At 43.0% G+C, this 25,811-nt stretch overlaps 1 long non-coding RNA gene across 1 annotated transcript; it reads left to right on the top strand.

Moving 5' to 3' along the window:
* Nucleotides 1–1,363: 1,363 nt before the first annotated feature.
* On the top strand, nt 1,364–22,775 carry LOC141373796 (uncharacterized). Its single transcript, XR_012380120.1, has 3 exons — nt 1,364–1,422; nt 3,791–3,913; nt 22,519–22,775. It is a non-coding gene; the product is annotated as an uncharacterized lncRNA (long non-coding RNA).
* The last annotated feature ends 3,036 nt before the right edge of the window (nt 22,776–25,811 follow it).

The following is a 25,811-nucleotide window of genomic DNA, read 5'->3' as shown; positions in this document are numbered from 1 at the left end:
CATTTCTTTTAGAGTAGGGCTGCTGGAGACAAATTCCATTAGTTTTCTCCTTCGAGAATGTCTTTTATTTCACCTTCATTGTGGAAGGTAATTTTTTCAGGCTATAAAGTTCTAGGGTGACAATTCTTTTCTTTGATCACTTTAAATATGTTCCTCCATTGTCTGTGGCTTCTGATGAGAAAAACTTCTTGGTTTTCTGATGAGAATCCCGTAGTGATCCCCCCTGTATGTAATGTGTCCTTTTTCTCTAGCTGCTTTTAAGATTTTTTTTTCTTTTTTACAGCAATTTGACTATGAAGTGTCTAGGAATGGCTGTACGTTAATTTATCCTGTTTGGGGATGGCTGAGCTTGTTGAATCTCTAAATGTACATCTTTCACCAATTCTGAGTTTTCAGCCATCTTTTTCCTTCAAAATTTTTGTCTAAGCCAAATTTTTCACTTCTTCTTCTGGGACTTCAAGGAAACGTGTTCAACCTTTTGACAGGTTTCTGAATCTGTTTATTTTTTTTTTCAGTCTTATTTTCCTCTGCTCTTTGGAGTAGATGATTTCTATTGATGTACTTTCAAGTTCACTGGTTCTTTTCTCCATCCTGACATTAAGCATATCCTGTGAATTTTTAATTTCTGATACTATATTTTTTAGTTCTGAAGTTTACATGGCTTCTATATCTCTGCTGAGGACTTTTATCTTTCCATACATTTCTAGTATGTTTACTTTAACTCATGCTTATGCTCATGGAGCATAGTTAAAATAGCTGTGTTAGCTGAGTCAGGTTGACTAGATAAATAAACTTGGTTTCATTTAAGTTTCCGTAATTTGTAATCCCTTTGTTATAGCAACTAAACTTATATCCAAACAAATATATCCACTGACCTGAAGAGATATATATGAAATATAATTAAATGGGAAAAAAATCAAACTGCTGGGCAATATGTACACCATGATCCTATATTTGTAAATATCAAACCACGAAGTAACCTATACATATTTGTGCATATTTATAAGGTTCTACATCAACTATTAACTTCGGTTACCGCAGGTGTGAAGAATGGAGAAAAGTTGGAGAGGATTAATATTTGGTGTTATACATTTGGCTTGTACTTTTAATGAACAAATATTACTTTTTTTTTTTTTTTGTCTGTGAAACAGTTTTATTGCTGTTCCAGTTAGATTCCACCCTATCTACACACTGATTCTCCTGAGTTTGGAGGAGTCCCCCCAAATATTACTTTTGTAACTAAATTAAACATTAAAAATTTGTATTTGATTATAAATTAGTAATTAGCAATTATTCTTTATTATTTGTTACTACTTAGTAATTTTTAAATAATTGAAACATATTAAAAATTCTTTTTTAGGTCCTGATATGCTCTGTAAGTGAGGCCCCCAGTGAAGAAGGTCATGGATGATAACAGAGATAGTGAGTAGATTCTCTAAAGAGCTTGGTAGCATGAAAAAGCCTGGAGCAGCTCCTGGAGCCATTAGTTCAGGTCTTCAAGCCCCACACCAAAGAGATCAGCAGGAAATGCTGGTCATACTCTTCTCAGTCTGTTTTCCCAATGCCAGAACCATCTTGGGCGCCGAGTCCGCCTCAGTGATAAGGGGAATAATCCTCAACAGAGAGCAATTAGCCTGGATAATGGAAAGAGATGTGCTAGTATTTTATTTATTTATTTATTTATGTATTAAGATTTTATTTATTGGGCGCCTGGGTGGCTCAGTCGTTAAGCGTCTGCCTTCGGCTCAGGTCATGAGCCCAGGGTCCCGGGATCGAGTCCCACATCGGGCTCCCTGCTCGGTGGGAAGCCTGCTTCTCCCTCTCCCACTCCCCCTGCTTGTGTTCCTGCTCTCGCTATGTCTCTCTCTGTCAAATAAATAAATAAAATCTTTTTTTTTAAGATTTTATTTATGTGAGAGAGAGAGAGAGAGAATGAGAGAGAGAACATGAGAGGGGGAAGGGTCAAAGGGAGAAGCAGACTCCCTGCTCAGCAGGGAGCCCAATATGGGGCTCAATCCTGGGACTCCAGGATCATGGCCTGAGCCGAAGGCAGTCGCTTAACCAACTGAGCCACCCAGGTGCCCCATAAATAAAATCTTTAAAAAAAAAAAAAAGATTTTATTTATTTATTTGACAGAGAGAGAGACACAGTGAGAGAGGGAGCACAAGCAGGGGGAGTGGGAGAGGGAGAAGCAGGCTTCCCACTGAGCAGGGAGGCTAATGTGGGACTCGATCCCAGGACCCTGGGATCATGACCTGAGCTGAAGGCAAATGCTTAACAATTGAGCCACCGAGGCACCCTGAGATGTGCTAGTATTTTAGAAGAGAGGAGAGGATATGTGGCTGTGATGGGCAGCTATGATGTAACAAAATAACCTCTGAGCTTGGAGTCAAAAGATCTAGCATCAAATTGCAGCTGCCAATTATCAGCTGTACAAACTTGGGCAATTGCTTAACCTGTCTTGACCTCAGCCTCCTTGCCTCTTAAATGGGAATAATTACACCCATCATATAAAGTTGAGAAAATTAAATAAGACATTAGAGCCCACAATGTTGAATTGTTTGTTGAGGTTGCTCTTTGTTCACATAAGTCTTGCCACTGAAATTAGTGGTTATTAATAAGATCGTTCCATTTCCTGTTTGATGACAGTCCAAATAGCTTCATAGACATAGGTTTAATCATAAGGAAATCATGGATGTGGTGGTATTTTGAAATGAAGTTTCATGGGCATTTATTTTTTATTTTTATTTTTTGAAGATTTTATTTATTTATTTGAAGAGAGAGAGAGCACAAGCAGGGGGAGCAGGAGAGAGAGAAGCAGGCTCTCCCCTGAGCAGAGAGCCCAACTCGGGGACTCAACCCGGAACCCTGTGGTCATGACCTGAGCCGAAGGCAGACACTTACCCCGCTGAGTCACCCAGGAGCCCCTCATGGGCATTTAAAAACATTATTTACTTTTCATGCATCCATTATGCAGACTCGTGGACAAATGTAATATTGGACAAATCATTGAACCTCAATTTCTTCTTCTGTAATTTGGGACTAATATTTTCTGCCCTACTTATTGCCTAGGATCACTGCATTTGTAAGTATGATACGCAGTTTATGAAAGACATTTGTAACATGAAAATGCTAAACAAAGATAAGATGTTAGTTTTTAGGGGTTCCCAGGTGGCTCAGTCAGTGAAGCGTCTGCCTTCAGCTCAGGTCATGATCCCAGGGTCCTGGGATCGAGTTCCGCATTGGGCTCCCTGCTCAGCGGGGAATTTGCTTCTCCCTCTGCTTCTGCCCCCAGCCCCTGCTTGTGCTCTCTCTCTCACTCACTCTCAAATAAATAAATAAAATCTTTAAAAAAAAAGGTGTTAGTTTTTAAATTTTTAAAAAAGTTTTACTTTTATTTTTTAAGTAATCTCTATACCCAGCATGAGGCTCAAAGTCACAACCCAGAGATCAAGAGTCATACACTCTTCCAACTGAGCCAGGCAGGCACCCTGAGATCTTAGTTTTAAAAAAATAGTATTTTATTTTTATCACAAAGAAAACAGGAAAATAAAAGTAAAAGAAAGAAAAAAATCACTTAAATTTCTAACAAACACAACTCCCATTACTATTTAATTGATTTCCTTTGTGTTATTTTTTGATACATAATGTTTTTAAAATAACTTTAATCATATTCCATTTATAATTCTATATCCTTTCACTTGTTTTATAATAAGCACTTTCTATGATATCATATATATTTGTAAAAATTTCTTTTTTTTTTAAAGATTTTACTTATTTTTTTGACAGAGAGCACAAGCAGGGGGGAGCAGCAGGCAGAGGGAGAAGCAAGCTCCCCGCTAGGCTCGATCCCAGGACCCAGAGATCATGACCTGAGCTGGAGGCAGCCGCCCAACCAACTGAGCCACCCAGGTACCTTTAATTGTAGAAATTTCTAATAACCCTTTAGTGTTTTCTTGAATAAGCAAATGCTCTTTTTCACTTAGGCTATGTTAATTTTTCCTTCATTAATATGGATGATGATGCATAGAACATCTTAGTGCATAAACTCTTCCATCTTTAAAATTACTTCTTTGGGATAGAATTCTTTTATTTATTTATTTATTTATTTATTTATTTATTTTTTAAATTTTCTTAGATTATTGGTCTGTTTTTTTTTAAAGATTTTATTTATTTATTTGACAGAGAGAGACACAGTGAGAGAGGGAACACAAGCAGGGGGAGTGGGAGAGGGAGAAGCAGGCTCCCCACTGAGCAGGGAGCCCGATGTGGGGCTTGATCCCAGGACCCTGGGACCATGACCTGAGTCAAAGGCAGACGCTTAACGACTGAGCCACCCAGGCGCCCCTTCTTTTTATTTTTTTAAAAGATTTTATTTATTTATTTGACAGAGCACAAGTAGGCAGAGCTGCAGGCAGAGGGAGAAGGAGAGGGAGAAGCAGACTCCCCGCTGAGCAGAGAGCATTGAGAGCTCAACGTGGGGCTCCATGCCAGGACTCTGGGATCATGACCTGATCCGAAGGCAGACATTTAACCAACTGTTACCTATTTTTCTCAAAGGAAGTATTGTCAGCATCTATGTGTACCTTCCCAGAACACAGACTATGAGTTTGTTCTTCAGAAGGGAATTTGTAATGTTTGCAATTTTCCTATGAAGAATGTCTCTATTAAAAAACTGTACTGGTTATTTAAAAAAATATTTCTATTAAGGAAAAAAAAAAATCTCACCCATCATTGTCTCTGAGAGTTATGACTGAGTGCTTCTAGTTCACATTTTCTGTCCCAAAGAAGCAATGAAAGCCTTCAGAACACCTTCCCTTTTTGGAACAGTGGCCGGCTCCCCTTGGCAGATTCGGTGGCCTGGAGTGGGGACAGCCCCATCCCTTTGTGACCCGCCCCCATATGCCCCGGGTTCTGGTGCTCTGGACTATTTGGATAATTAAGACATGCTCCTTCAGGCAGAGGTGCAGATGACCTCGGAGTCAAGTTCAGTCTTGGATTTTGTCAACGAGAAAACGATAGTAGCATCCTTTGTCCATCCTGTGTCTCAGAGTGTCCTGACACTCTAGTTTCTTCATAAATAATAATGACAATGATGACGACAATGATGAAGGGTCTGTCCCAGGCAATCAAAACACCTTCAGTTTTGACAGATCATAAAACAGAGTCTTTTCTAAAACCACTAAGACTTGTTTTCTGTCCTGAGTTATACAGATGACTGAAATTCTGGCCAATGGCAAGCTGGTCCCTCCCTCATTTTTTCCCAACTTCCTTAAGCAAAACCAAGGGTCAGCATATATCACAAGTTTCCTGCATGAAGTTGATTACTCTGATTAGTTCCCCCCCAATTGTTGTCACAGGAAGCATGGTTATCACAGGAAATTTCATAGCTGAATTCTGTCTTCAAAAATTTATTTAAATCAAGCATTTGTGGTTTCCAACAGTGACAATAGGAAGTGGGGTAATCCAAGCTCTCTCTACCCAACCGCATCATGGTATTAATGCCCTTTGTCCCAAATCATGAATGTGGGCTGGTGGAGCCTCCCAGTGGCAAATCGGGGGGGATCAAATTCTGGGACATGGCTAAGACATCACTGTCACCTGGATCAATGTATTTTATCAAGGAACTATCATACCCTCCTTTAAAAAAAGCATATGCCTTAAAAGATTATTAAAATGGCAAATTGTATGTTATATATTTTACCAGACTAAAAAAAGTCATATTGGACAAAAAGCTTTACCCGGAAGTTCCTGTTCCCAGATGAATAGAACATCAAAGAAAGAACTTTAGAGATCCCCTGAGCATTTTGCTTGTTAAAGAAACAAGCAAACAAACAAAAATTTTGATTGTTAAGCACTTACTCTATTCATTTATACCCTAACTTCATAAAGAGTTTAAGGGCAACTTAAAAACTACATAAAATATAGTAAGGCAATATAAAATAGAATTAACATAAGAACTTTTAGGGAAAAAAAGATAGAAACCATGATAATTTTCAAAGATTATTTTCAAAATAATTTGGTAACTTCAAAAATGATATTTTCAAAGTAAGGTAGAATCATGACATAAATAAAGATATAAACTGAAAATGTGTTATTTTATTCATGAAATTGGGAAGAGTCTCACAACCATTTTAAAGGGGAAGTTGAAAAAATGAAATTTCTTTAAAGAGTAGGAATATTGACATGAATGCACAAATAGAGGCAAAACTGACCCCTTTCCCTGTTGGAGAAGGAAGTCAATTGAACCTCTACTAGACCGGATGGAATTTGCATGTCTATACACAGGAATTATTCTGCGTTGCTCTCAGGAATCTACAATTTACGAAGTTACAAAATGGCTTCCATGTCACTGGAATCACATAATATCCAGAAGGGTGTCCTCTAGAGTATAAACAATGTATAATTTCCAACCAAACACAAATTTTTCCTTACACATTCAAAGTGCCAAGAACAAAGCTAATACGAAAATACATACCAGGCTGGAATAGGATGGGAAGAAATCTGTTTTCACAAAGTACTTGAAAACCAAATGACTGCAAATCTACAGTTACCGGCGCTTTGCCTCATGGTTTTTGGTTGTTTTGTTTGTTTGTTTGTTTGTTTGTTGCCTCAGAATCCAAATGAGAAGTTGATTTGTAAGCCCAATCCATGAATTTTATTTCTCTCCTAATCCCTGTAATATTCCCATATGTGTCATAATCTTTTGTGATATTATTATGGTAAATACTTCGGGGTAGAAACATTTTTTCAGCTGTGTTTCTCCCTTTATCATTTTGAATGTTTTCATCTATTTGCCCAGTTTATTCTTTTCATTATTTAAAATAAAGACTGAGAATGTGATGTGCCTGTGACACTAATGAACTTGCATGAGCTCTCGCATCTGGGGAATTGTAGATTCTTGAGGACATTCGGCAGCATCAAGCTATTGGCAAAAAGATGAAATTTAAAGCTGTCTTTAACACTGACTGTGGCGGGGGGCCTGCGTGGCTCAGTCAGTTAAGGGACCGACTCTTGATTTCGGTTCAGGTCATGATCTTGGGGTCCTGGGATTGAGCCCCCAAGCGAGCTCCATCCTGGGCATGAGCCTGCTTAAGATTCTCTCTCTCCCTTTGCCCCCTCCCTGCCCCGCTCATTCATGCATGCTCTCTCAAATAAATAAATATATCTTTAAAAAAATAAAATACAACTCACTGTAGCCCTCTTCTAGGGGTCTTGGGAAAAGCTATAAATTAAGAGTCAACAAAAATTCATTGGACGTGAGCACCAGTGACTGCCCTTACACCATAGTTCAAAGTCGTAAGGTGAGACCTTCTGTTGACTAGAGTCTACTCCAACCCTCCCTTCAGTTTATTCAGCAAAACAATTGTATGTAACAGACCAAACCACTCCTCAGAAAATTCAGGTCAGGGGAGAACCCAACACCCCAAAATTACTCAAAGAGCGTTTAAGCTCAGAAGTTGAAGTTTGTCCTTGTTACTCAAATTAAATTATGACTCTGAACCCCCATCCTATCCACCAGGCAAGTAGATTTTTCCCTTTTCTGGAGATGTCCCTCCTCGGACCACTTTAAGAAACTTTAGGGATGTTTATTTAATACAATACAGTTGCAACTACCCTGAGGAAGAAAAAAAGGGAAAACCGGCTTGTCAGAAATTCAATTCTTTTTAGCTGGTGCTATTTACTGCCACTAGGTGTCGCTATTGAAACCTGAGTTATCCACCCAACTGGTCCAATTCACTTTTTCTTGTTTTAAGATTTAGAAAAAAAGATTGAAGAATGTAAATGTAAATGTAAAATCCTGTTGTTAAATGTCAAGATATAATGAGGTAATAGTTTAGAAGAGAAATTTGAACATCCAAGTACATGTATTACCTGTTGTTGTCATCTATCTGCTCCAGATCTGGGACCCTTACCAATTTACACCCCAGGTATTAATGAAGCGGTTGAGGAAGGAAGGCAGCATACATCCTGGAATCCAAAAGCTTTGAGTAACTGGGTTATTTGTTTTGGGATTCATCTGGACTCTTGCATCATCACTTTTTTCTGTTCTACTGAATCATTCCTATCAGCAAATAAACATGCTACAATATCTCCCATTTTTAAAAAAGTCCACCCTTTGGCCCCAGATCACCTCCAGTTTGTCTGATTTCTCTGCTTCTATTCAGAGGAAAATTCAAGAGTTGATTATATTCACGGTCTCTACTTGCTCTCCTCCCATTTTCTTTCCCATCAGGTTTTATTCCACTATGTGCCCTGAAAAACTCTTTTCCCTCATGTTGCCAAATCCAATGTTCGGTTGACTCACAGTCCTCATCGATCTTGATTGTAATTGCCAGGGTTGGTCACGCTCTACTTCTTGCTGAAACCCTCTCGTCTCTGGATTGCACTCTTCTGACTTACCTCTGACTTCCCTGGCCTCTCCTTAGTCTTGGCTGAACTCCCCCTCACCTTCATGATCCCTCACTGGGGAGTGCTGGGCCATGGACATCTTCTCTAGCCAAGCCCACTCCCTACGTGATCTCTCCCAGCCCAGTGGCTTTGGATACCATCTATACACTATGATTCCCAAATTAATATCTCATCCCTGACCTCTCCTTCAGCCCCAGCCTCCATATCTAGCTGCCCATTTGATATCTCCACTATCATCTAACAGTTGTCTCAAGTTTAGCCTGTCAGTAACTCTTACCTTTCCCTTCAAAGCCTGCTCCTCCTCAAGTCTTACCCATTTACATAAAAAGCATCTGTATTTACCCAGTTGCTCAGGTCAAACACTGTAGAGTCATTCTATACTCTTTCTCCCAGATTCCATCACCAAATTCAATCCAACCCAACAGCAACTCCTATTGGCTTCAGCTTCAAAAGAGATAATTTCTCACCATCCCTGACGTGGTTTTTTTTTTTTTTTTTTTTTTTTTTGGAGTAGTGTTGTTGAGGTCCAGAGCCGACAGCCAAGAAAGAATTCTTGAGACGTCTTTGGTGCAAAAAGATGGTTTTATGAAAGCCCGTGGGCAGGACCCGTGGGCAGAAAGAGCAGCACTGGGGTCATGAGGAGTGGTCCATTATAGACTTTCAAGTTGGGAGGGGGGTAGGGACAGAACAAACTTCCAAGGTATTTTGGAAACAAGTTTTCAAGGACCCTGAGGGGCCTAGCTATTGTGAGGAAAGGTCATTTACTACTGTTTAGTAAACTCTCAGTCATGAGACCCTTCAGATGTATATCAGTGGGCCGTATGCTTGGAGGATGATTCCTAACATGTCTCCTGGAGGGGGTGGGGGGGGGATAAAGAAAAAGCGAGCTTCCAAAGGAATTTCTATATGTTAAAGTAGACTTACAGAATCCTGGATTGTCTTTTGCCCTCAGCAAGGTATTAACATCGAGGCAGCTGAGTCCCTAGAGGAATGTCACTCTGCCTATTTCAAGGACTTGCCCATCGGCTGTAAGTAGTAAGGAAATTTAATAATTTTTCTTCTGCCTTTGTTTCCCACATCAGTCAGGACTTTGCTGAGGGTTTTATCTCCAGACCAATAGCTGAGATAGAAAGGCCAGTTGATAGATATTTATCATGGCAATGAATGGAAGGGCAGCTGGCCATCAGTGGGGACGGACTGTTGGAACTGGAATTTAAGGCTCCGTCCGGGTATACTGATCTGGGTTGTTAACTAGAGCATTACCTGGTGGTGACCTATATTGTGCCTGGGCCTCTGAAGCCAGTCAGTCATCTTGCGTATCCCCCAGGTACTCTCTTAGCGCCACTCACAAATGTTTACAATGTTTATTTACTTATTTATTTTTAACATGCTATTTTTTAGTAATCTCTATACCCAGTGTGGGGCTTGAACTCATAACCCCGAGATCAAGAGTCTCATGCTCTACTGACTGAGCCAGCCCGGTGCCCCAAATGCTTCCAACCCTTATTTTCAAAGATTTATGTATTTATTTATTTGAGAGAGAAAGCGTGCTCACAAGCATGATCGGGAGAGGAGCAGAGGGAGAGAGACAAGCAGACTCCAAGGTGAGTGGGATGCAGGGCTTGAGCCCATGACCCTGAGATCATGACCTAAGCTGAAACCAAGAGTTGGAAGCCCAACTGACTGAGCCAGCCAGGAGCCCCAAATGCTTCCAACATTTAAATCCTCTCAAAAAGTGACACTTCCACCAGCCTACCAGCATCTATGGTTAGGACAGCATCTTATGAAACATCCTTACAAAATCAACGAAATTTATTGCGTTTAGATATTTAGTTATTGTTAATAGTCAATTGAAAACCATTTTAATTTATTTTCTTATAAATACACAATTGTTTTTGATATGATTTACAAACCCACTGATAATATCCCTTAAACTATCACCCCAAACATTTTCAAAGCTTCCTGTCTGGGGTAAAAATGATCCCTACAAATGGGCCAAACAGTCATCTGCTGCCCTTTTTCCATCCACTGTCTGATCATCTGTGGTGACAAGGCCGATTTCACCACTGGAATCTGTTGACCCCATCATCTGATATGATCCCTGGCCATCCAAGTAAAAGGTTTTGATGAGCTGAACCATGGATGAGCTCATAATTGCTGGTCTACCATCATGCCTCTGGGTGCTCCAGGCCAACACTAGAGTCCTTTAATGACATAGCTCTTCAGGTGTAAACACACACATCATGGCCAGGGTGGCTGGGTCTACAGAAGGTTACTGACTGCAGCCCCAGAATGTCCTAAGGAATCTTCTCTACCCTGACCTCTGCATCTTGGGGTTCACAGTTGAGGGAGCCCTTTCTTCTCATCCTCAAGCCTCAATCTGTTTCATATGTATGACCTTCCTTGGGGTAAGGGAACTTGCCCATTAGCACGTAACCATCAGTGTTTTTAGGCAATATCAAATAAGCCAAAAAAGCAAAAATGACAAAAAGTACAAACTACTTTTACTTGTTTGAAGCGAGGGAGTCACCATTAACCTACAAATGTGTGACTTTGAAGTAAGGTAGTATGACCTCATAGCCAGCAGACAAGCAACAAAAATTAACTATTGTACCTGGCTTGTTCTTTTGGAAAACAATAAAAATGTAGGTGGTTCTTAACCTTTTAGATAATGTGCTAATTACACCGTTGTTAAAAGGATAAGGGAAAAAAAAATCTCCTGGGTAAAGTTTCCTGCCAGGGGGTGAGATGGCATGAGGTGGGGTGGGGGGGGGGGGGGGGCCCCCCCAGGAGAAGCAGGACTCTGTGTATTGGCTAAAAGGTCAAGAAAAAGGCCACTGTTATAAAATGACGCTGTGAAGGAGTTGGTGCAATTGAATGTCAATTTCCGCTCTTTGTTCCCGCCTAAGGAGCCTTTAGAAGCCCTTTCTATCCACTTGCTTTGAAACCATTGCTCTGCTCCTTCCAGTTTAGCACTGCAACGTTTTTAAAAGACAGAAGGACAATTTAAAGGGAGGACTGATGTTAACAGATTTTTATGGTGGCTTATTTATGGTGAAAGCCCTTACAGTCACGTAAGGCTACTTTCCCTGAGAATGCTACCAGCATGAATGCATATGCCAGTAACGTACTGTCTTGATTAACTGTAGCTTGACATTACCGCTTCAAATCAGAACGTCTCGGTACTTCAACTTTTTTTTTCAAAGTCATTTTTGTTATTCTAGATCCTGTGCAGTTCCATATAACTTTTGGAATCAGTTGTAGATTTTTTTTTTAAGATTTTATCCATTTCTTAGAGAGAGAGAGAGCACAAGCAGGGGAAGTGGCCGGCAGAGGGAGAGGGAGAAGCAGGCCCCCCATGGGGATGTGGAACTCGATCCCAGGACCCCGGGATCATGACCTGAGCCAAAGGCAGTCACTTAACCAACTGAGCCACCCAGGTGCCCCAGTTTGTAGACTTTTGATTGGGATTCTGTTGAAATATTCAATCAACTTGTAGAGAAATGATATGTCAACATTAACGAGTGTTCCAGTGCATGAATATGGCATCTTCATTTATTTAAGTTTTATCAGTTTAACAATATTTTAATTTTCAGAGTTTAACTCTTGCACAGATTTTGTTAAATTTACCCCTAAGTATTTCATGTTTTTTTAACGTAAAAAGTATTGGTTTTTTTGTTTTGTTTTGTTTTTTTAAAGAATACTGGGATGAATTACTGGTATTTAATTATTTACTAAGTACTTTACCAAAACTTTTATTTATTTTTCTCCACAGCATCCTAATACTGATAGCTTCAGATGGGATAATGCATAGGAAAGATTTTAAGGTATAGATGTTAGTCGGATATTATTATACCATTATTACCATTATTCTTCTTTATATCACTGTGATAGCCTTAATCTTTCCAGAAAGCAGTGGTGGAATAGCTGAGACTTTTCAGAGAAAAAGCTAGGAAATCGAGAACACGGGCATCTCCCTAAAATTGCTCTCTGACAACAATGTATATGATGTAAGAAGACTGAGGAACCTCATAGAACCCCGGCTTTCACTGAGCATGTGCATGTTGTGCACCGTGTGCAGGGACCCCTGCATCAGCTCCTAGTTCCAGGAAGAAAGGAGGAAGAAGGTCTGGAAGGTTTTTCCATTGTAGGAATCTCTTTGCTGATGTCTGCTGAGTTGCCACTCATGGCCGATTCATCACTAATTTCACCATTAACTTCATCATTAATTTCTTTATCAGTCACGAACCAGCTCATTCCCCACACAAGACTGGGGTCCTTCACAGAAATCATCTTCCTCTGGAGTCACCTGTTCCAATGACCCACGCAACCACTAATTGACATTACTGGCGACGGACAACTTGTTATGTCTGTGGTGACACTCTCCATTGCTCTGGTCACCCAAGCCTCAGTGTCTGCGACTTCCTGCCCCCCCCCCTCCGCCAGTGCAGCCCCGCTTCCTGGGGTAGTGACTAGCATTTAAACTATCAGAGTGCTCCGGGCTGAACCGTTTAATATTTCACACCCTCTGCTCTGTGTGACTCATTCTATCCAAATAGGCAGCCTGAGCTTTCTCATGCCTCTGGTTTCACTCTGAGCACATTTGAGGCCACCTGAGGGACCCTTGAATGTCACTCTCTAAGGCCTGTACAGGCACCCCCCTTGGTGGCAATGCCTTATGGAGTCACGGAGCAGAAAAGAGGAAACTTCTGCTGCCTTGGGCACAGAAAACCAGCCCCTGACCCTGATACATCTGAGAGGTAGCACCTCCCGCAGCTGGGGGCAGGGCAGAAAGCGAGAGTGCGAGGCATCCTCCGGCCCGCAGTCCAGCCAGAAGCTCTCTTCTCTAGGGACCGAGAGGGCCTGGTGGTACTCGGGGGCAGCAGGGCAGGGGCACTCCTCTCCTTTAGCCTGGGTGGAAGCACGTGTTGGGCACCTTCATGCTCTTTGACCCTAGCACTTGCTCTCCGGATCCTCTGGGCTGACATCAGGACTGGAAAGCATAGGAGCCGCAGGGCTGCATCCGTCTCACATGTTTCAAGAGCGGAGTAATACGCTGTGAAGGCCCTTCCGAGGCAGGAACCCTGCTGCTAGTCCCTCCGGTAACTTTTTGTGAATTAGAAAAGACATCCCTAGTTAATCGCATTGTAATAGCGTTGTATGGGGACAGATGGTAGCGACACTCATAAGCATAGCATAGTATGTAGAGAAGTTGAGTCACTATGTTGTACACCTGAAACTAATGTAATGTGTGTCAACTAAAAATAAAGCAAAGCATCGCTTCCTCAAGGCTCTAGACTGCCATCTGTTGGAGGTTGTTGTAATAGACGTGCACCCGTACAGCCAGGGCGGGGAGGAACGGTGCTCTGGAGACTTGCACAGTGTGGTCAGAGGGGTGGACGAGGGGACAGCAGTGAGGTATGGCTTCAGTGACTTCAGTGGCCTGGATGAGCCACACAGTCCTGCAGAACTGGCATGTGGGCGACAGCAGTGACAGAGTAAACCCCATCCTGGGGGCCCCCAGCAGATAACAGAGGTGGAGACCTCCAGAAGGTTAGGTGTGCCTGGGTCTGACTGAGGCGTGGCTCAGGGCTTGGCCCGGGGCTTGGCCCTAGTGTCACAGGCTTCGCGAGGCTGCGAGCACATCAGCAGAGGAGGGAGGGAGGTGCCGGGTGCGAGGGAGCACAGGCGGGGTCCACTGCTGGGGCGCGGCAGTTAGCAATGTGCTCTGCCGCGGCAGTTAGCAATGTGCTCTGCCGCAGGGATGGCGTGTGAGTTGCCTCAGGTCACCACTGGAACTGAAAGGCTCTGGTGGGGATGCAGGTGAGGTTTGGAGGCCCTATAATTCCGCAGGCTGGGGCTTACGCCAGGGAAATGCTATTTGGTTGCTATTATTGTGGCCAGTTGTGCTCCCAGGACCCCGAGAGAACGGAGAACACCTGTTAAGCCATGAATGAAAAGGAAAGGGGCCGCCCGCCAAGGAACCGAAGCAGCCTCTAGAAGCTGTAATGCAGCCGTGCTGCCATCTTGATTTTAACTCAGTGAGACCCATTTTGGATTTCTGACCTCCAGAAATGTAAATTCATTTTAAGTTGTATAATTTGTTAGAGTATCCATAAAAAATGAACAGAGTAGGTATACTTGTCTTCATTTTAAGGTGAGAGAACTGAAACTTGAGCCAGGATCAAAATCTAATTCTCAATGACTTCAAAGGCCACACTTTCCCTATACCCCACTGATGCCCTCTTAAATTTTTATAGCTAATGTCCTTACTAAAATCATCAAATATTTAACTGATGGGACATCTGCTTTAGAAAGAATTGCTAATGGCATACTTCTGAATATATCTGCTTGCTACAAATAATTTGTTGACAGAAAAGAAATCATCAGCTGAATCTTGCCTGGAGACTTCATGAAAAGAAAACCAGAATGTCCAGATTTTTCTGTGGAAGCCCTCAATTCTAAGGAAACTAAAAAAATTATAATTCTTCAGCTTGTTTATTCACTTGGTTGAATTTCTAAATTATTCTACATACATGTAACAGTATATTGGTCATAATAAGATGGACGACATCATTAATCATCAGGGAAATATAAATTAAAACTGTAATGAGATTGCACTATACATCCCTAGGACGGTTAAAATTTAAAAGACTGAGTGTACAAATGTTGGTGAGGTTGTGGAGAAACTGGAACTCTCAGAATAATATATCTACCCTATTCCCTACCAGTTCAACTCCTAGCAATGTCTTTTAAGATGTGTACATTTGTTAAAATTCATCAAACCATTTGCTTAAAACCTCTATATGTAATTTATATCTCAAGATTTGAAAAACGGGGGTGCCTGGATGGCTCAGTCAATTAAAGTGTCGCACTCTTGGTTTTGGCTCAGGTCCTGATCTCATGGATTGCGAGAACTGCCCCACTTCGGGCTCCTCACTTAGCACAGAGTCTGCTTGGATATTCTCTCCCTCTGCCCCTTCCAGTGCTCGGGTGCACGTGTATGCTCTCTCTCTCAAATAAATAAATCTTAAAAAAAAAAAAAAAAAGATTTAAAAAAAGAACCAGGGAGGGCCTGGGTGGCTCAGATGGTTAAGTGTCTGTCTTCGGGCTCAGGTCATGATCCCAGGGTCCTGGGATCAAGCCCCACATCGGGCTCCCGGCTCAGCGGGGAGCCTGCTTCTCCCTCTCCCTCTGCCTCTCCCCCTGCTCATGCTCTCTCTCTCTCTCTCTCTGTATCTCGTGTCTCAAATGAATAAATATTAAAAAATCTTTAAAAAAAATAAAATAAAAAAAGAACCAGGAGTTGAGACAAGAACCTCCCCCGCCCTACCCCCCCTCCCCACATTGGGATTCTTCAAATGATCAATGTGAGTAGAATCAGGACTTTTAAAATAGAGACAAGTGGAGTGGTGGAAAGAGGGCCAGGCAAGAGCCAGATGCTTCCTTCTGGTCTCAGGCCCTTCCCTGACTTAGCTATATACATAAACTTGTGGGATTCATTTTGCCTCTGTGGGTCTCAGGGTCCTTATCTGCAAAATAAACGAACTGCCTTAGATGACCTCACAGTGCCTTCTCGTTCTAAAATTCCATTATTTATCATTTTAAGCCATGAATCAGATTGCTTTAGAAGTTTCTACCTGATCAAACACGGCTTTTCGAACACACTCTGATTCTAATCTGTGATTCAACTGATAACGGGTCATTGGCAACATAATTCTCAGAGATTACATTTTTCTGTGGGAAACTTGAATCCTCTTTATTAGATAGTTTCCAGGAATATATCTTTGAGAAAGGCAAGCATGGGCAACATACATTCAGATTATGGGCATTTTCCATGGTAGATATAGCACATACTTATATATATAGATTTTTTTAAAGATTTTATTTATTTATTTGACAGAGAGAGACACAGTGAGAGAGGAAGCACAAGCAGGGGGAGTGGGAGAGGGAGAAGCAGGCTTCCCGTGGAGCAGGGAGCCTGATGCCGGGCTTAATCCCAGGACCCTGGGATCATGACCTGAGCCAAAAGCAGACACTTAACCGACTGAGCCACCCAGGTGCCCCACGCATACATATATATTAATAGAGATATGGGGATTACTAAAGAACATGCTCTTTTTTAAAGTTTTGAGTGAAAGGGTAATGTGACCACAGTAAAAATACCACCAGACTGAAAGGCCTGTGGCTTCAGACAAGGCATTCACATGTTCAGAAAACACGTCAATATCCGCACTGTCTGCTTGCTCACAGTTGTTTAAAGATGAAGTGAGATCTCGCCAAATAGGTAAAGCACGTTTTAACTTGCAAAATGTTGTGCAAATATAAAGTGAGTTGTTCTTATTGAGAATAAGAAGAGGGCAGGAACAAGTGTCTAGGAGGGGCCCATTCTACAAATGAGCTGAGGTCTGGTCAGCACCAGTCACTGCTCTGATGTGATGCAGGAGATCATTAAAAAGCCTGAGAGAGACCGGCTTTTTAAGGACACAGAGGTAAAGGTATTTTAGGATTCCCTTGGTTTCATGGACTCATGGTGATTTCCCATGCTTTGGGTAGTCCCTCGGCTCATCTCTTAGATTTTGTCTGAAGAAAACCCAGCCTCACCTATCTGCAAGATGATCAACCTTTGGTTTGCCAGGTTAGATTGGGAAGACTCGTGAGAGCTGAATGTCCACGGCTGGAGGTAGCGGGAAAACCACAGAGGGCTCTTGGGGGTGCAGACTGCAGAAGCCTGCTGAGGCTCTGCCCAGTGTGGAGTGAGGAAGGAGGTGGAAGGGTTGGATGGGAGGGTGGATTGGTGGAGGGGATGACCCAAAGAAAGCTTTATAGAAGATTCACAGAAGGGGGAGGAGAAGGGAGGGATGAGGAGTGGCTCTGTTCCACAGAGCACAAACTCTCCTGCTGCACCGTTGATGTTTAACGGTGTTGTGTCTCTGCTGCTGTAGTCCCAAGACCTAAAACAGTGTTAGCCATGCAGGAGGACTGGCTGGATGAACTGAAGGGACGCACAGCAAAAGGGGATCAAAAGGCAGCACTGACAGTGCCTCTTCACCCCCGCTGTGCCCAGAGAAGGACGGTCCTGACTCATCCCTCTGGCCTTGGAGGCAGGAATAAAGAGGGATTCAGCAGGCTAATGCAGCCAGGTATCTACACTATTCAAAACATGCATCATTAATGCTCCTTTTCTGACTATCCAAACCCAGGAGGCATACTTGAGTCTTTCCTTTCCTATACATCTGGTAGCCCCATCAGCAGCAGCACCCCCAAAATGTTTCTTTAACCTTTTCTGTCTTCACTGTGGCATCATCTCCCATTGGGGCCACTGCAGTGGCCTCCTAACACGTCTCCCTGTTTCCTCTCTGCCCTCCCATCTGTTGTCCACCCGGCTGCCATACAATCGTTTATGAAGTCACTCCTGTGCCTGAAATCATCCAGTTGCTTTGAACTGCACGTAGAACAGTGCCCTAATTCCTAATCATAGCCCTCGAAGCCCTGTGAGAACTGACCTCTGCTTTCCTTCTCTACTGTGTCACCCACCACTCTGCCTTACTCACTGTCCTATAGCCACAACTGGCCTTCCCTCTGTTCCAGAAACTTGCCAACTCTATGTTGGCAACTCTATGCCCACTCCTATGCTCTGCCTTACTCACTGTCCTATAGCCATATTGGCCTTCCCTCTGTTCCAGAAACTTGCCAACTCTATGTCAAGACCTTTGCACCTGCTAATTCCCCAGCCCCAGCTCATGTGGCTGGCTTTTTCTTGTCATACTTTCCCAAATAACATGCCTTCCCTTTGTCACCCAGTACATTCTATCTCCTCATCTTGTTTTATTTTCTTTGTGGGACTAATCTCTATCTGGAGATGTGTTTAACTGTTGTTTATTTGTCCCTTGGCTCATCTTCCTTAGGAATGTGCCCCCTCCTTGGGCAGGGATTTGTAAGTGTTGTTGACTGCTGTAACCTCTGTTCCGCAAGTTTTCTGGTACCCATAGGAGGCACTAAATAAATTTTTTGGAATGAATGCCTACTCACCAAGTGACCTTCTGACTCTAGTTTTCCAAATAGACTGCTTATAGAGAATGTGCCAGCCAGAGGACAAGGATGTCTCCTGTTCCCTCTATTTTTCATATAAATAAATACATGCATGCTTGCGTTTGTATACTTCAGCCTCTGTGAGGTTAGTTAATGTGAGTCTGTCCCTAAAAGATGGATTCTGTCTTGAGGCACTAACAAATCAGGTATCTGAGCTTGCAGACCTGAGAGTTGTGCTCCACACTGAGAAGCATTAAATGAGGAACGGCACCCTGCCTGAGTGATCACTGACCTTCTACTCATGACCTTTACAGCCTTACCATGAGTGTGCCCTGGACTTCTTTTGGGGGCTTCTCTAGGAACAAGCAGAGAAGAGCTCCTGATGGAGAAAAATCCCCAAAAAGGAAAGGAAGGCTGTATAAATATTCAACAGGTCCTTCATCTTGAGCATTTGTATTTGTGAACTCTTTCAATTCTATCCCAAATGCCACTACTGCATGGGGCCCTCTTTTTCTCCTGTTTTCCATAGCATAACTGAGACAAGCCTACATACCTGAAGAACAAGAAGGAGGGCAAACTAATAGCTATTGAGTACTTTAGTATGTATCAGGCACAAGGAATTTACAAATATCTCACCTAAAGCAATATTTCTAAAAACTAAGGGAAACAAAGAAAATATAAACTGTGTATAAGACTTGGATATTCAAGATAAGATAACACAAAGGGTCAGGTTGTCAAATCAGACTCACAGGAGATAGAGATCTTGCCCAGTAACAAGAGTTACTAATAATTTCAAGAATACAAGTAATTGTGAGGGACAGGTGAATGCTGGAGACCCTGGTCCATGAAAGCAGATCTCTGGGTCCTTTCTTGCTACATTAGAATTTGCTCTGGTCCAGATTTAACATATGAGACCTCTAGGTCATGGTTGTCATCACTAAAGCAAAAGAACAACTTGGGTCATAAAACATCTCAGTTTTATACTCACATAGTTACATAGTTTTCATGTCATTTTCCAAAAAGCCTTAGACTCCAGGTTCATTTATCATAAGCCATTCTAGACTGACCAGGTACATCCTGCTAAAAAGCTTTTCATAGATAACTGCTCTCTCATTAATAAGTATCCATTTGTTTCCTTTCCAGGAGGTGTATCATTCGTATATTTACAAGGAGATTTGATCGAGTCAACTGACTTTATTTTCCTTCCTTTCTTCCTTTCTTTCCAGTGGCTTCTCAGGGAAAAAGAGAATACTCAGCTGCTAACCCTTTCCTTCCTCCAAAGAATAGGTTTTTGGTCCTAAGAATTCCACTGAAAGCAGTGCAGTGATTATTTTCCGATGCTCCCAAAGCCTTTCACCTCAAATTAACTCTGCCCCCGTTCAGGGAGAACTAGCACAGATTGGTAGCTTCTCTTTATTTTATTTTATTATATTTTAAAGATTTTATCTATTTATTTGACAGAGAGACAGCAAGAGAAGAAACACAAGCAGGGGAAGTGGGAAAGGGAGAAGCAGGCTTCCCGCTGAGCTGGGAGCTGGACGCGGGGCTTGATCCCAGGACCCTGGGACCATGACCTGAGTCGAAGGTAGACACTTAACCAACTGAGCCACCGGGCGCCCCGGTAGCTTCTCTTTAACCAGCTACCTTCCTGTTAAGTGTCTGCCTTCAGCTCAGGTCATGATGCCAGGGTCCTGGGATGGAACCCCGAGTTGGGCTCCCTGCTCAGCAGGGGAGTCTGCTTCTCCCTCTTCCTCCACCCCTCCCCCTGCTCATGCTCTCTCTCTCTCTCTCTCTCTCTCTCTCTCTCACTCTCACTCCTCTAAAATAAATTTTTTAAAAATCTTAAAAAAATTTGTCTTTTGAACAGCTCTTTTGTTAAAGATTTTGTTTATTTATTTGAGAGAGAGAGAGCGAGCATAAGCAGGGTGAGGGGCAGAAGGAGAAGCAGACTCCCCGCTGAGCAGGGAGCCCAACACAGGGCTCGATCCCGGGACTCCAGGATCATGACCTGAGCCGAAGGCAGACACTTAACCAACTGAGCCACCCAGGCACCTCTGAATAGCTCTTGAGAGTAATGTTTTGTTACTTTTGTTCCACTGATGGACATCTACCACCAACAGCCAGTAGGACTGAGGTGATAGAAGCAGTGTTAGCACACTGAGTCCGCGGTCTAGTCAAATATTGTTGAAAGCTCACCATATGCCTACTAGAGGATGAAAAAGACGTGGTCCCTGTCTGCAGGGAACTCACAGTCCATGGGGAAATGAAAGGGTGCCTATCCCCAAATCCTCCGACATTATGGAGTCACCTTGCCTTTAATAGCTAAGTAAAAATGGCTTGTGCCCTCAGAGAGAATGGAAAGACAGTTCTCTCCCTAACGGTATTCTGGAACCAATTTAAAACAAACATTTGTTCCTAATACACCAATAAATAAATAAATAGTAGCAATGGAGTATGTTTGGTGCTATAACATAAGTGGAAGGAGGAAGTAAATGGTAAATTCTAAATGGAGATGTAAAAGAAGGCTCAAAGCAGAGGTGATGGTTAGATGAATGATTGGGAATTTATCAAGTGGGGGAAGAGCATCCCAAGCAGCCGGCTTAACATATACACCAGAGAGAGGTATGAAAAAGCAAAGACTATTTGGGACCTCCTGACGGTTTAGTATGACTAAAGCATTCTCTAAAAGAAGAGACTGAGAAGGGGCAAGGATGGTGTCATAGACAGAAGACAGCTTACTGTCCTCAGCATTTGCTAAACCTCAAACCAAGTCAGGGATATTGTCCTAAACAATCTAGGAGTACCCCAGGCAGGGACAGGGCTAGGGTCAGGCAGGTAAGGTACTTGTCTTGGGTGCAAAATTTAACGGGGCGCCAAGCTGCAGTCATCAAGATAGCATTTTAACACAAAATTTTAAATAAAGATCGGATCAGTGTTGAGTTTTCCTTTTGCCTCAGGCTCTAATATGGCTCAGCAAGGCACTTCTTTATCTAAAATTTTGGCATTTGTTCATAATGGATTTTTTGGACACTGATTTTGATTTTTTAAGATATTGCATTAAAATATTATTTATCTTGATGACTGAAGAAGTTGGTCCGAGGGTTGTGGGTTATTGTTAAGCTGATGACTGAAGGGTTTTTTGCGGGGGGAGAGGGGCATTCCCTTAAAATTTTTGCATCTGAGATGAGTGCTTTACTCCCTTTCTCCTAGTCCCAATCCTGATTCCGGCCAAACTTTATCTGTTAGCATGGGTGAAAGACACCGTGTGTCACCCTGGCATAAGAATACAAATTAGAAAGGATAAAATTCATAGCACTTGGTGGCTGATGGGATATAGAAATAAAGGGAAGGGAGGAGTCAAGAATTTTATCTTGGAAAAAATTATGCTCTTGGAAAATTTATAGAATACTGGAGATGATAAACATGAAAAGAAGAGAAATCAGTATGATATGATAAGTTTTATAACAGGTAGATCAGCAAAGGGCTGTGAGATACAGAGAAGTACGGTCTTTCCCTTTTGAAAAAGAATTCAGAGTCTATCTTGTTGACAGCATCTACATAAATACGTTTCAAGAACATAAAATCGTCCACAATGTAATATACCAAAGTTGGCAGAGCTTTTCTTTAATAGGAACAGAAGTGTTGGGTATCTGGTTCTCCTCCCACTGTTTGAAGGAAGAGAACATCCCCAAAAGCTGTCCTTGGGGTCAGTAGTCAGGAGCAGGTGGAGGAGGTAGAAGGACTTTCCTCTGCAGGGAAGAGAGAGAACCCCACCTCCAGCTCTGCACTTGCAGGCTCTGCCTTTGCTGTTGAGAGCCCATCAAGTGCAACTGAAATCAATTTTCCTAAAAGGAGACTTAAGGGGTGGCTAGGGGCTCAGCTAAATGAAGGGAGAGGTCAATCAGATTCTCATCAAAGAGCTCAACTAATCCAACTCATTTTTGAATTACAGCCTCCCCTGAGCCTCCTCTGCAGGTACCAACGATCATACCAGTGTTTCATAATTGCAGGCCATTGAATAATTGGCACAATTCATTTCTCTGGTAAGACTTACCTGCCAATTCTGCCCCCAGGAGCCGGCAAGGACCTGAGGCATCACTGAGGATTGCTGCTCTTGGTCTCCCATCTCGCACACGCCCCACGGACGCCCCTCACTCCTGTGTCTTCAGCCTCCTCCGCTTTTCTGGTTCCTTCCCTCCTACGGAAAACATGCTATCTCTCTCTCCCCCACTTCCGGGCACCCATCCGAGTTTGACTACATGCTCCTTGGACAAAAGACAGATGGCTGGGAGCAGAAAGGAAATATTTTGCTCTGTTCAGATAAATAAATAAAGGCAGCAAATAAATGTATAAATAAAACAATTCTTTCCTTGACCCTTTAGCCGTCTGTAGCCCCTCCCCTACCTCTCTTCATCCCATCTCAGCGTTTGGTGCCGCCAAGTCATCATGTCAAACACTGAACCCATTGTCTATCTCCACATTGGTGAACGATCTCCCCAAACCGCTCTGCCTGGGCCTCGCCATGCTTCTTTTGGTTGCGGGACTCGACATGGCCTTCTCCTCCTTGGGAACTGTGCCCTGGCGGTTCTTCTACCCAGAACGTTCAGCCTCTCCCTGCTGCCCACTGTGCCCACTTGCCTCCTGCTCACCCTCTGGGTTGTAACTTAAATCTTAGATCCTTCAGGGAACATTTCCTGGCCCCTCCGGCCCCCTGGGGCCCCCTACCTGCCCTTCTCCTGTGCAGCATTGAACACATCTGTGAGTATTTGTTCAACATCTGGCATCCCCTGGGGACAGTGTGCTTCATGAGGGTGAGCTGTGTCTGCCTTACTCACTGCTACCTCCCCACCGCCTAGCCCAGTGCCCGGCGTGGGAAGAGATGAACGAATATGTGTTGAATATTTGTTTGTTAAAACCCATCTTAGGGTTTAAAGTAGGTTTAAGAGAGATTTTTTTTTTTAAGATTTTATTTATTCATCTGAGACAGAGATACAGAGAGGTAATGAGAGAGAGCATGAGTAGGGGGAGAGGCAGAGGCAGAGGGAGAAGCAGACTCCCCGCTGAGCCGGAAGCCCGACACAGGAATCGATCCCAGGACCCTGGGATCATGACCTGAGCCGAAGGCAGACGCTTAAACATCTGGGCCACCCAGGTAGGCGTCCCTAAGAGAGATGATCTTATGTAGGGTTTTTAACAGAGATTCTCAATTCTGATGTTTGAACATGTCTGGGGGGCATTTCTTTTTTCCCAATGACTCAGGGGAGCCTCTGTTAACTTAGTGGTCTGAGACCAGACCTACCAGACATCCCTCAGTGCTCAGGACAGCTCCCTGGAGAAACATTGTTTGCAAAGATCACTCTACCTGTGCTGAGGAAATGTGTGAAATATGGAGGAAGAGGAAGTGGAGGTTGAAATCAGAGTGACTTGTAGGAACACTATTGCAATCATTCCAGATCAGGAGCTGGCCAGGTGGCTGGGGAGGAAGCCTGAACTTAGAAGGAGACAGGTTGAGAGGTAACTAAGAAATAGAAGCAACAAACTCTGTGATCGGCGGGATGAATCACCCTTCAAGGAAAGAGAAGGGATGTAAACACGAAGGTAGACAGATAGATATAAGTGGTGTGACCTTGGGCAAGTTACTTAACTTCTCTGTGTCTAATTTCCTCATCTGTAAAATGGAGATAAAAATAATACATCACAGGGACATGAATATTACGGGAACTAAGTTAATTCATATAAAGTGCACTGCCTGACACAGGGGAAGCGCTAGGGAAGTATTTGACATTGTAGCTGTAGATATATAAATAAATAGATACGTAGAAGACGAACCATGAGAGCCAATGGACTCTGAAAAACAAACTGAGGGTTCTAGAGGGGAGGGGGTAGGGGGATGGGTTAGCCTGGTGATGGGTATTAAAGAGGGCACGTTCTGCATGGAGCACTGGGTGTTATGCACAAACAATGAATCATAGAACACTACATCAAAAACTAATGATGTCATGTATGGTGATTAACATAACAATAAAAAATTTAAAAAATAGATATGTAGAAATATTAACAGATAAGTGGTGGGAAGGAGAGATGAGTGGGTAAATGAAGGGATGGAAGGATGGACAGATAGACAGATGGGTGGTTGGATGGATGGTAAAGAAACTGATAAATGAATTTTGAAGGTGGAGGATGAAGGAGAGAGTGTGACCCCTGCAATGTTTTTCCAGAAGTAGTTTTGAGCACAGATTTGAGCCATTCTACCAACAGTCTCTTCTTCTTCCTTTATGTCTGGTGACCAGGGTACCAAGGGGGCTTTGGTTTATGGGACAGAGCCATGACAACTGACCCGCATGGGACCACTGGAAGCATGCAGTAGGCAAGGGGCTAATTGACAGGAAGGGCCACAGGTGTCCCCTGCCTTGGGCTGTGTGCTACATGGAGGAGCAAAGTCAGACAGTTCTTGCCACTTTGGTTGAGGGTATCACAGCCCCACTGTTCTCAGCTCTTTAGACACTTTGTCACTCACCCATTTCTTTAGTCTGCTGTTTACAACATTCACCATCGAACAACACATTCAGAACTCCTCGTATATTACCTTGAAGGACATTGACCTGGGAGTCAGAACACCTGTGCTCTAGCATGGACAATGAAGTTAGTTTTTGGTCTTGAGCTGGTCGTGTCACCTTTCTAGCTTCAGTTTTGGGATATGCAAAATAAATGGAGTGCACTAGAACATGCCTAAGGTTTCTTACAGCTCTAGCACGCATGCCCCTGCAACCTGACCAGTCCCTTCTTTCATTGTCCTTACCCCTCAACTCAACTCTCTAACTCAACTCATCGGTATCTTCACCCCTTCCTTGTTGTGCAATGCCCTTCTCCTCTTGTGCTTCCACTAACCTCCTAGACATGTTTCAAATGTCAGTGCTACCTTCCCTGTGAATCATTCCTTTGTACCCTCAAGTTTAGATATTTGCTCCTCTCTGTACCCAGAGTACTCTGTAAGCACCCGAAGTATAGCAATATCCTCTGGGACTTGTCCACACGCCCCTGTCCCCCAAAGGCTGCATGCCTTTAATGCAGAAATTACATTTGTATCAGTCAGGGCTCAATTTCAGAGAACAGAATCCACTCCAACCAGTTCGAGCTGGAAAGGATTTACTGCAGGTATTACAGGGCTTATCGAGTCATTCGGAGGGGAAAAGTAAGCTCAAGTTTAGGCTTTCAGGAACCACTCACAAAGCTACACTGCAGGTACAGAGCCCCTGCTACCTCTTTTGGTAGCAGGACATCTCCAGCTTCACAACAGTACCGTCATTAGAATGGATTGGGAACTCAATTCGCTCCACATATATCCCATAGGCAAATTCTCAGAAAG

This window comes from Callorhinus ursinus, unplaced genomic scaffold (assembly GCF_003265705.2).
Source record: "Callorhinus ursinus isolate GAN/ISIS: 27379988/994484 unplaced genomic scaffold, GSC_fseal_2.0 scaffold12, whole genome shotgun sequence".
NCBI lineage: Eukaryota > Metazoa > Chordata > Mammalia > Carnivora > Otariidae > Callorhinus > Callorhinus ursinus.
This window is presented reverse-complemented; position numbering and strand designations above follow the sequence as displayed.